Source organism: Quercus lobata, chromosome 8 (genome assembly GCF_001633185.2).
Source record: "Quercus lobata isolate SW786 chromosome 8, ValleyOak3.0 Primary Assembly, whole genome shotgun sequence".
Classification (NCBI taxonomy): domain Eukaryota; kingdom Viridiplantae; phylum Streptophyta; class Magnoliopsida; order Fagales; family Fagaceae; genus Quercus; species Quercus lobata.
In genome coordinates, this window is record NC_044911.1 from 42,428,639 (window position 1) to 42,441,582 (window position 12,944).

The 12,944-nt window shown below is 32.5% G+C and overlaps 1 pseudogene; it reads right to left on the minus strand.

Annotated features, from left to right (window-relative positions):
* Window positions 1–5,258: 5,258 nt before the first annotated feature.
* On the minus strand, window positions 5,259–6,928 carry LOC115956900 (annotated as a pseudogene).
* Between the last annotated feature and the right edge of the window lie 6,016 nt (window positions 6,929–12,944).

A 12,944-nucleotide genomic window follows, 5' to 3' on the forward strand; every position in this document is an offset into this window, starting at 1 on the left:
AGACGTCCGAGGAGGAGTGTCTCCTCGGACACGCCAAATACAAGCCCAGCGTGCACCCTATCCATAATAAGGAGTCATTCCAAACAAATATTGGTAATAAGGATAAGTCCCAAAAAGCAGGAAGGAGGAAGAAAAGATAAGACGTCCAGGGGGCAGCCATAACTGCCGCATTAAATGCAAGGAAACTACTTTTCCAGCCACATTAATGTGGAGAAGACAGGCGAACAGTGTTACATTGGCCAATGCAACTCACAGAAAGATAAGGTGAATGTCCGATGGGACAGGCACTCAAGTAAGGGTCCAGATGGTTAACAAGTGTAAGGTTCTTATCAATCTAAGGAGGCTATATAAGAGAAGGAAATCCCCATGAAAAAGGGATCGAAAGATTTAGAGGGAAAAAAGAGAGAGAGAGATTAAAGAATTCTGTAGTCTTTAATCAGAGCAAGAGGTGCACTCATACGTCTCCTCGGATTGGTATCCTATGGACATAAATGAAATATTTTTACGTTCAGATTGTTGCATGGCATACAACTAATTAACGTTCACTTCGTCCAGCCCTAGTTCTGTAACCCGCTCTCTACAAATTCATTGTCTAGGGTCTTTTGGGCCAGAACTACTTACTTGCTGGGCCTGGGCCCCAAAAACCGCACCTACACGTTTAGCTTATAAAGTTATTAGTTATTTTGATATTATTGCTTAATTTATAATTTTTTTAATATGTTTATTACTATATTTATAGTTATAATTGTATTTTAATTTTAGATATATGAGAATTGATAAAAATTATATTGGTTAGGTATGATCTATTCATCAAATAGATTATTAAACGGGTCATTTCTATTGACCTTTACAAGACTTGTTAATTAAGCAAGTTAAATGTGTCAGGTTAGGTCGACTTGTTTAATAAATATGTCGTATTTGATTCTCAAAGAAAAAGAAAAAAAAAGTCGTATTTGGGTTTGTTGAAGGCCAAAATTTCACAAGAATGCCCATTCCATGAAAAGAAGGCCCAATTCAAGCAGCAAGAAGAATCAACATTAAGGCCCTATTTATGTTCAGATTTTCAGCAAAAAGGTCATTAAAAAGTCCAGCAAAATTCAGTAAAAGAACTGGGCCGGGATACCCAGAGGCTGCCAGACGCCCGGGATCCTCAGGTAATGCAGGACAGCTACTGTAGGATTGAGACAACTCAAGAAAGGTACCACGAAATACAAGAAATGAAGAACGGAGATGTCCTTCTCAAGTACCCACTGGTGCAGCAAAGAATCAGAAAGTATAAAGCAAACATCCATGAACAAAGGAGCTGTACCACAAGGAACCAAGAATGAGAAAATCATACGTAGAAGCAACTGGAAGAGAACTTTCAACCCAGCAGTAAAAGATTCCAACTATTTGGGAATAATGACAAGAAGGAAATAACACCGACAGCCAATTCTGAAAAATGAGAAACCTTGAAAGAAGAAAGATTGAAGGCTAATTGCTGAGGACGCCCCGGAATGGAAAGTCAGCAAATGATTTTTAGAGAAACAGCAATGAAAGATGAAAACCATGAGAAAAAAGGGAAGAGACCAGCCCCTAAGAAAATGACACAGCACGAGCTCTGAGGGGCAAAAGAGAGAAATCACTAGTACCATGGAGCCCTAGAAAACACACTATAAAAGGAAGAGAAAACCCATGTTGAAGGAGAGGATTTTCAGTAGGAAGAATATCATAACAGAGTCATTAGAACTCTGTAAAATTTAAGAAAAACAGAGGAATGTCTCTCGGTATCCCAGAAACAGCCACTATAGCACATACTTGGATTCAAAAGGATTCAAACTTTGCAAGTCTTAGAGGCTTGAATAGCCATCAAAGTCTGTAATTTTTGAGCTTATTTGAACCTTGTATCACGTCTTAGTGAGCACATTTGTAATCCACAATCAAGAAAAATAATGAAATATCTCATATTGATTTGAGAATTTCTAACGATTACTTTGCATATTTCTTTACTACTTCTTGTTGCTCAATACATATATATTCTTGCTTGTAAAGCTGAGTCCCTGCCCAAGCAAAGCCACTCGGACTTGAGTTCCAAATCCCACAAGTCTTGTGCAAAAGCATAAGTCTGTGAGAATTGGGGCCAAGATCCTCGTGGCTGAATCATTCTCATAAAATTCACTTACATATATGTATGTGTATTAATATATATATATATATATATATATATATCCTAATAGTGCAGAGAACCAGAGATTCTGAGTTCTTACAGGCCTAATACGCCTCGGGATCCCACGACAGTACGCCCGGGGTACCAAGTGAAGGAATTCTTTAAAATGTTTATACGATAAAAGATAAGTCTTAAATATTCTATTTCAATCTTTTTCTCATTGTGAATATCATGAACATCTTTTACTTGTTTTGTAAGAGTAAATGATCCTTTTATGATACTAAAACACTTATAATGGTATTTTATTGTTTAGGAGGAATCGCATTTTTGCCTTGAGGAGATTTATGTGACTTGCGCACAACTTGGTTCGTAATCAGCCCATATTTAGCTACGGTGAACCAAGCCCAGTCCACCAAAAATACAACTATTTGGCCCAGGATCCTTGGGCCTGTGTGCTAAAGAAAAAAGCACTCTCACAGGGTTGAAGATTCCTGACATGTTTACTAAACATGTTAAGTTCAAGTTAATCCATACAGCCGAATACTCATATCTTGACACAACACAAATTTGACCCACGAACATGAATTACAACTTCTAGTTTTGTAAAGCATCAAAGGAGGGCAACTTTGATATTTTGAACAATATGGGCATGTTTATTGAATACTAGCTGTTTTATCTATAAAGACGGTATAGTACCTTCTTCATCTTCTTTTCTTTTCTTTTCTTTTTAAAATTTTCTTTTCTATATTTATTTTTTATTTTTTTAATTTGATAAAGCTAACTTTAAGCTAATCACATTGTGCCATATGGCCAAACTCATATTGTGTCACTTGGAAACAACTTATCTAATTTTTTGCTGAAATGTTTTTATTAAAAGTATGTTAAAGTAATTTTTTTTTTTTTTAAAAAAAAAAGCTATATATAAAAATTAAAAAGCTAAAAATTGAACTTATGAGTTGATATAAATTAAACATGCATTTAAAAAAAAAATTATTATTCTTAGCTTCCTGTTGGCTTTTACGTAAATGCATAGACATCTTTTGTGGAAAACATGATGTACTCAGCTTTACATTCCAGCTATTGACCAAACTAGCAGTAAATTGTTGCATATTTTAAATCTTTACCATGCTAAAATGTGATATTTTTGAAGGGGTATTTCGGTCATAGAAAATGTTTTTGACACCCCCTAGAATAATCAAATCATATAGTACGAATAATTCTTAGACACTTTCGGAGTACGGAAAATGATATTCTTTAGCTCCTTTCACATTCATGGTGAGGTCCACTCATTAAATTCATGGTGGGGTCCTATGAATGTGAAAGGAGGGGGCAAAATTTATTTGTGCTTCAAAAGTATCTAAGAATTTTTTGTATAGTATACAATATACATGATGCTATCATAATTTAATGCTATTACATCTTCATCTTTGAACTAAATATAGTAATTTAATCATGATCATCAATTGGTCATTGTGTACAGGCATTGCGTCCCCCTCCTCCACCTGGTATTGCAGATGGGAATGCTACATCTACAGGGTGTGTGCCAAATCAGACGCGAGCGATGAGGTGCTCCAAGCAAACATAGACTACATGTGCAGCACAGGAGTGGATTGTAAGCCAATACAAGATGATGGTCCTGCTTTAATTCTAACATTGTGAGAATAAAATGTGTTGTAATGGAATAACTAAATTTATTTAACTTTTTTTTTTCCTTCTTATTAATCTATTGTTACACTTTCTCCTAGGGTGTGCATGGGTCGAGTTGGGTCAGGTTAAGGAGATTTTTTTACCCAACCCACCATGGTGGGTCAAAAAAAATTCAATCCAACCCAACCCAACCCACATAAGTCGAGTTGAACCCATGGGTTTGACAAATTTTTTATTATTATTATTATTAAATTGAGTAGAAAAAAATATAAATATTAATATATTAAAAAAACCTGAAGATTAGTATTAATGTAACTCCTTAAAAGCAAACAACACTAATGACTAAACAACAATAGTAATTTATTAGGGTTTGTGTGAACTAATTGACTTTTATATAGGATAGGAAGAACTGATTATTTTAAAAAATTTATTAATTATATATATATATAAAATTAGTATTAGTAGGAGGAACCGAGAAAGTGTTGCTCTACAGCTGTTTTTTTTTTTTTTAATTATTAAATATATAATATATATTTAAATATATATAAGTGCCCTATAGGCTACAGTTGATTTAAAAAAAAATTATTAAATATATAATATATTTTAAATATATATTAAATATGGGTGGGTTGGGTCAGGTTTGACGGTTTTGTAATTTTATGACCCAAACCCAATCCGATCCGTTATAAATTTTTTTTTTTGTAACCCAACCCAACAGGTTGGGTTGGGTCGGGTCAGGTTTGATGGGTTGGTGGGTTTTCTGCACACCCCTACTTTCTCTAATCCTTCCCCATCCCTTTTACATTTTCATCTCCCACTACTAACTACCTTAATATCAATCTTCCTTTATTATCTTATTTTCCTTTATTTTTGGTTCTTCTTATTCCCATCCTTTTACTATAATTTTCCAATTCTCTCTCTTATTCTATGCATAGTTTTCACACACACACACAAATGTTATTTCTCTCTCTTTCTCTCAATTTTTTTTTTTCCATTTTTGGTGGATTTTTTTTTTCTTGTATCTTAACTTTAGATTTATGATTTTTTTTGTTCTTTAGATATCTACTTTAGATTGATGTGATTTAGTTATATACAAGTTGAATACATAGCTTTAAACACTAAGTTGGGGGTATTACTGTCACTTAAAGAAAACAAAACTTTCCCAAGTATTGGAATGTGGATACCCACCTTTTGAGAAGGAAATCGACATTCCCTCAAAAGTAAGGTGTAGTAGGAATTTAGACGCCTAAAGGCATATGGACTCCTTTGAATTATTTGCAACCAAATATAAGAATGTTCAAAATCATAATGAATTCTAGGGATCCAAAAAGAGTATTTGGGACCAAATGACTAGTAAGTGATGAGAGTATGATCAAACAAATTTAAATACTGAATATATTTATTAATTTTGGTATGAAAATAACATTTTTATTTAGATTTTAATAATAACAGACCATGATTCACATTCACATTTTTATTCAAATCTACATTCACTTATTTTCAAAAAATTCTTTAAGACTGTAAGGTCCTGTGATATTGGGAGTTCCATTCCACATTAGCTCAACAAATTGTTGGGAGGCCTTTTCAGATGGATGAATAGAGTCAAAGAACACATATTCACTAACGTTTTCACATAATTTATATTCTTTGGTAGATCTCTTTCCTGCGCAACTAAACATTCCTCTATATGGACCAGTTCCACAACATGCAATCCTACTTTCCTTGAAACCTATGCAATATAACCCAAAAAAAAAAAAAAAAGCTATTAGTTTGTGATAAAAATAAAATACCAGATAATTACAATAATAGAATATAGTTTACATCATGAAAATTGCCATGACATACCATATTTTGAAGGGTTACGTATAATTTCACTTAGATAAGTGTAGGAATTGACTACGGAATATTTGAATCCGTTGAATTCACCCTCTAGCTCTTGTAGGACTTTAGAAAGTGCTTCATTGTGCAGTTTTACTATTGGATTAACTTCCTGCAAGCATGCACCTGTATTTTCCAAGGCCCTATTTAGTGCTCTTGCGAATGGCAGGCAACCAAATGGCCCCAAGTTCGGAATCACAAATTTTCTTCCTCCTTTTTTATATATTTCCTAGCACATCAAGATATGATTATAAAGTAAAGCAAACTTTACAAAAGGATAAACAAAGAGAATTAAGTAGAATAACAATTTATTTTGAATATTCAATTTAAATTTTTATTACTTTGATCACACTTGTCAAGTTGCCAATCACCATATCTACGTATTCTTCTTGAGGGTAGCTTTGAAGTGCGCTGGAATTTGTAGTGAAAAGGAGTACTCCATAATCATCAAATCCAATGTTAATTAAGTAAACTGCTCTTGCCAATAATGTCTTGGTGTCGGCATCTCCTAGTTTTTCCCTCAACAACTTTTCCAGTTTCTTGAAATATTGTAGTTGAGTTTTTAGGTCTATCACCTACCGAGACAATAAAAAGAAAAGAAAATATGACCTCAATATGTTGCAAGAATACTATTTAGACAAAAATCATTGCTATTTGTATGATAAGAAAGTGAAATCACAATTGGAATATTGTTCGTGTGTGAAATACTGAAATATGCATTAATATTTTACTTATTTAATGTTAAAGATACATACCAATCCTTGGTGAGTTTCAACCAGAGCACCAGCTCCCGCAGATGCAAAGTTTGCCCATCAGTATACTGATGATAGCCAGGATATAGATATGGAGTAATGAAAGGCAAGTTTGCAAACTCAGCTGTGTAATAAAGCATCCGCAATCAATTTAATTAGCAAGAATTTAGATCCTAAAGAAAGTAAGAGATATTAACATTTAATTACCAATAAAATCTGGAACTATACGTCCATTAGAAAATCTTCCAGTGGGGTACTTAAAGAAGGTCTCCCCATACGGTCCATAATTTGCTTGGGCCTCAGTGGTGGTGTTGATATAGTTGTTGTTTCCAGCATCAACTAATGAATCCCCGAAGATGAATAGAGCAACATGTTGTTTTGGCAGGCATGGGTGACCAAGACAATGGGTTGGGGTAATTAGAAAGACTACAAACAAAACCAAAAAACATAAATGGAACCACAAACTCATTATGTTGTAAACCTCGTTCACTTGTTGTGTTCTCATTAGTTGCAATTCCAATTTATAGAGAACTTAATTTGCGTTTACTTTTTTCATTTATTGTTATTTAGATTTTAGAATCAAGTTTTCGTTTACGTGAGCAAAAAGAAACATCACATTGCTTTGTTTAACTTAAGGAGGTGGTAAAGCTTCCTCATTCCAAGGTCAAAATTTTGAAGACATATATATATATATATATATATATATATAAAATGAGAGACTCAGTCTTTAATAATTATTGGCTGAATCAGGAAGTACAAGGAAGGAACTAAGAAGGCATACAAGGAATTTCTCGACTCCAATAAATGACAATTCTGATATATATTTATAGGCACTCTTTTTCCTAGAGATAAGAACAACATTTTTTTTTTAATGCTAGAACAGATATAAGTCAAAGATTAGTATTATTAATCTTTATCCTTTATATTAAATATTCAATAACTTATAAATTTTTTTATTTTATTATTATTATTTTTTATTTTTTGGAGATAATGTAAAATTTTATCTTGATTCTTGAATATTGTTGAAGGGTTCTTTAAGACATTCTTTAGTGTTTATTTTGACCTGCCTATTTGCATTTTCTACTTTCACTACTACAAAAAAAAAAAAGGACTATCCCAATATTTTTAAAGCGCTGGGATAGTCTAGAAAAGCGTTGATATAGACCAAAAAGGCCTATCACAGCTTCTCTCTCTCTCTCTCTCTCTCTCTCTCTTTCTCTCTCTTTTTTTTTTTTTTTTCAGCACTTTGTAGCACTGCGCAGCAAGTGTGGAAATAGGTCTGCCTGACCTACACTAGCGCTTTTAAAAGCATCGGTATAAGTGTTGATGGTTTCAAAACCCTATCTCGGCACTTTTAAACTGCCGCTATAGCCTACCCTATAGTAGCAGTTTAAAAAGCGCTGAAATAGGTCTTTTTTTAAATATAGCCTATAGCAGCATTTTTAAAAGCTCGCTATACACCTTTTTAAATACAGGCTTAAAAGGCCTATAGTGACACTTTTGAAACCGTCAGTATATGTCTTTTTTAAATGAAGGCTAAAAAGGCCTATAGCGGCAGTTTCAAAAGTGCCGCTATAGGTCCTTCTTAAAAAAAAAAAATTTGGGCAAAAATATTTTCCTCCCATTTTGTTTTCCCGACTTGTTTATAGCTAAAAAAAATTTAATATAAAATAAATGACTAGATCTAGTTGACACATGCCAATATAGACCCCACAATAATCAAACATATTCAAACTATCAAATTAATATATAATCTTTGGAATTTTGTACTCTTTACTTTGAGCTGCCCATTTTCATTTTCTACCCTTGGATGATAGATTATATTATGTTGAATCTTTGGAAACAGGTGGTTACCATGGACATTATGTATATACTAGCCTATAACTCATGATGTATTGTCTTTCATTTTTTATTTTTATTGGAAAGAATCTAATTCTATGATCACATTTGTGTATATAGGCACTAAAATCTCAATTCTATACATTTTATAATAACATAATTTGAACTTAATAAAAAAAATATAATGGTCAAGTTTTAGAGGTTGAAAAATTCCATGACTTGTAATCTTGTTTGAGTTTGAAAGCTCGAAAATGTGTGACAACACAAGAGCTATTTAGACCCCCAAATTAAAAATTACGACTCAGTTGATTTTACTCTAACTTAAACTAAGTGCGGAATAGAGTAAATGCGAGCGGATAAACAATATAACTATTCTAAGCCATATTCAACAAATCACAGTAGTAAAATGAAAGCTAATAAAGTAGGGAAGAAGAATGCAAATACAAGATAACATGTCGATGTGTTATCGAAGAGGAAACCAAAGAACTCGACGAAATACCTCTCCGCCGTCCTCCAAGCGGTAAAATCGATCCACTAGAGAATAAGTTGGAGTATACGAATAACAAAAGACTTTTCACACTTCAGTCATGTGCTGAGCACATGCTTCACTTTGTGGGAAGGCTACTCATGAGCTACCTGCAGAAACTTGTTTGGTCTTCAATTGCCTTGAGTCTTCACACACTCTCTCACACAACCTTTAAAATAAAATCTCTCATAAAATACAGGGTACAAAAGATTAAATATAATTACAATTAAATTTGGCACGAAATTAAAGCCAATACAAAATAATTGTAAATTACAACTTTACAAAGTTGTATTGTTTAATCATAAGATCAATATCAACTGTCCAAAATCTCACTTAAAAAAAAAGTAGATTCTATAATTTTGATTGCCCTTTGATCGATTGAAGCAAGTCTTTTGACACAATCTCAATTAACGCTCGATTGATTAAGACAGGTGAATCCAATTCTTTAACGTGTTCAGTTTTTATTTTTATTTTATCTAAGATATCTAAGTGTATATGTGTGTGAAGCTCCCACCTGAAGACTTGAACACCGACCCTTGCCTTTCACGTTCCGCAAGCATTTATACTTGTAGAGTGTTTAGTTAAGTTGGATACTAACTTGATAACTCCCTATGGCATCATAGTGGATTCATTTTTTCCAACTCCTATTTATATAATGAACATGGTAAGCAGTAAGCACCTGCTTCCAAAGATTGAACATAATTTTTTTTTTTTTTTTTGAGAAAAAGATTTAACATAATCTATATCCATATATTTTTGATAAAATCTATATCTATATATAATATATAATAATTGAAGACGTTTGATTTTTTTTTTTTTTTGGCTCTTCCATATTATACCACATAAGTTTTTGGTAGCCTCACAATTTTTCATATAATTTTTAATTTTATATTTATTTGACAAATATTTTTTTTTATCCTTTTCAATTCTTTATTTATTTGACAAAAACTAATCAAATTTCAACCATTCTTTTTAATATCCAATACATAGCTTGTATTTAGACTCCTATTAGGAATTGTTTTTCTTAGAGTGGCGTGCAAGTCTTTGACTTGCTTCCAAAGCATGTTTGTATGCAACACAAATTCCTTCACAATAAAGGACGCGTGACCGACTTACTCTCCTAAAAATCAAATACAATTAAAATAACTAGACTAAGCTCGACCCATACATCTATATAAGAAGCAAGAACTCTCATAAAAAAAATTAAACAACATTGAAGTTGAAGTTGTAGTTTCAACTTTCATGCCATGGGAAAACCTCCGTGGAAACATCAACAAGACATATAGAAGAAAAAACACACCATGACCAAGTATAGGAAAGTCATCCAATCTTCACATGCTAAATATGCTTAGAGCCCATGCAATCAAACCAGAAATTCAACTACAATAACAACTGTGTGCACCCTTTTTATGATACCAAATACATCGAAATTCAGTTTGACAAGGTGCCAAATATTGAATGTCTTATATTATTTTGAATGCATGAATTGCATATTTAAATAAGAATTAATAAACATAACTTAATATCATATATATATATATATATATATATATATATATTCTACATCTATATTTGCTTCCCCACTTTGAAGGCTTCACAACATCATTATTTTGTTCATTTGATTTTTAAACCGGATTTTACCGCTACAAATTTGTTTCTCTTGTATTTCAGTTGTGTACTTCAGTCCACTTTGGTTATGTTCAGTCCACGTTGGTCATATTCTGTCCACATTGGTCATATTCAATCCAATTCAGTCCATTCTACCAACTTCGGTCTATTCAATCCAAGTTGGTCCTATTCAGTCCACTTTGGTTCTATTTGGTCCATTCTATCCATTTTGGCACCGTTCTGTGCATTCGGTCTTATTTACTATTAATTCCACTATAAAATCAACCAAAGGGGTCTAAAGGTACTTTGCAATTGGTATCAAAACAAGGTTAACTTAGTTTAAGATTTATTTCCTAAGTGTGACCTTTGACTCCATTAATCTTTCCTTGACAACATGGGTGGCGCTAGCCATGTTCCTGGGGGTTCAAATGAACCCCCTAACTTGGCAAGAAAGAATATATAAAATATAAAATATAAAATATAAAATATTTATTTTGTTTTGACCCTCTAAAATAAAAATCGGAACACTTTGACCCTAATTTTTTTTAATCACAACTAAAATAACCTTAAATATAATCCTCTTACTAATATTTTGGCATTTTTAAATAAAAAAAAAAGTCCAACAACAAGCTAATATAATCTAAAACCCTGAAAATAAAAATTAGTTACTGAATCTGAAGTGCTTTTAATTTGTTATTTGTTGAGTAGGGATTAGGGGCGTGGGATAGGCCAAGAGTGATTGAATAAAGACAAAAGCAAATGTTAACACTACAAAAAATTTTCTTAGCATCTATTTGGGAACAGTTTATCTAACTTTTTGCTTAAAGTATAAAATAAGTAGGAAATCACATAAGACCTGCAAATAATAGAAAAAAGGTTGAAGTAATAAGTTAGCTTATAATCAAGATCAAACACACAATACAATTACAAAGAACAATAGTTGTCAAAGTTGAGTTGAATTGTTAAATACAAGAATTGTAAAGAGTTAAAACAAACTAATAGATAGAAGTATTTTGAGCAATGATAATTAAAGTTTACTTAGCAATAACGATTAATAATTTTATTTTATTTCAAAACTATGGATGATTTTCAAGATTTCATCTAAGCAATAATAATTACTATGTTCATTGTCTTATGAAACTATATGCCAAATGAACTAATAGTTTATATTTTATTTTCTTGCTAGTACTATGGAGAAATTTGTAATAAAGAAATATTGTAGACCACAATATTCATTTTCTATCTAAGATTTATCTTCTTATTGATCCTCCTAGAAAAAAATCATGGAGCCGCCGCTGCTTGACAATCTTGTTGCTCTTTGATAGCTGCAATAATGCCTACTCTACAATGTGCTTTCCTCAAATCCATTGATGATAAATTTTGGCTCTTTGTCAACAAAGGCAAAACTAGTACTACTCCTAGTGATCAGTGGTCCATTGAGTAACTAATTGCAACTAACATAAATAGCAAAGGTCTTAATACAATATTCATTGCTATCTCTCAAGAGGAGATTAGGAGAACCTCTAGTGTGGAGAGGGCGAGTAAAGCTTGGAACATACTGGATACAATGGAGAAAATGGGCATTTGCCCCTTTCACCAAAATTTATCAGCAAAATGCCCCATATTTGAAACTATCTAGGGAAATGCCCCTGTTTTGAAATTCAATTTTCTAAAAATTGAGTTTCAATTTAAAACTCAATTTTTAGACAATCGAATTATAGCGAATTGAAAATTAAAAAATAAAAAAAAAATTCTGGAACTCAAGTTCATGGAACTCGAGTTCCATTTGAAGTACTCGAGTTCATGGAAATCGATTTCCTTGAAAAAATTCAAGTGGAACTCGAGTTCCAAAAAAAAAAAAAAAAAATTTCTAAGTCCATGTTCGCTATAACTCGATGTTACAAAAATCGAGTTTTACATTTAAAACTCAATTTTGAGAAAACTGAGTTTCAAAATAGGAGCATTTCTCTAATTAGTTTCAGACATGGGGTACTTTGCTGGAAAGCTTGTGAGAAAGAGGTAAAAGCCCATTTTGGCCTAGATACAACAGATGAAGGTGCTAAAACAGTCAAAAACTCAAAATATCAAATGGCATTGAGAATTCTAGGTTTGAAGAGATTAGAATGGCTGAGGATGAAACTTTCAATGAATTCTATACAAACTAAATGATATTGAGAATTCAAGTTTCAACTTAGGAGATAAAATCGTTGAACCTAAGATTGCAGGGAAGACTATGAGATCCTTAAACAAGAGGTTTCGTCCTTAGGTAATGACCATAGAAGTGAGTAAGGACCTAGATTCTATAAAGGTTGAGGAATTATTACAAACATATGAGCTTACAAACCTCAGACAAGTAAAACAAGTCGATGGCCTTAAAAATTGTCAAAGAAGAGGATATTGATTCCTCTAGGGATGATCGTATGAGCAACAAATAACCTTCCTTGCTAAACAATTTAGGAGATTTATGAAGAATTCTAGGAATAGAGGCAAGAGAAAACTTCTAAAAAATTTGAACCTTCTAAGAATGAATCAAAATAGAAGTTAAATG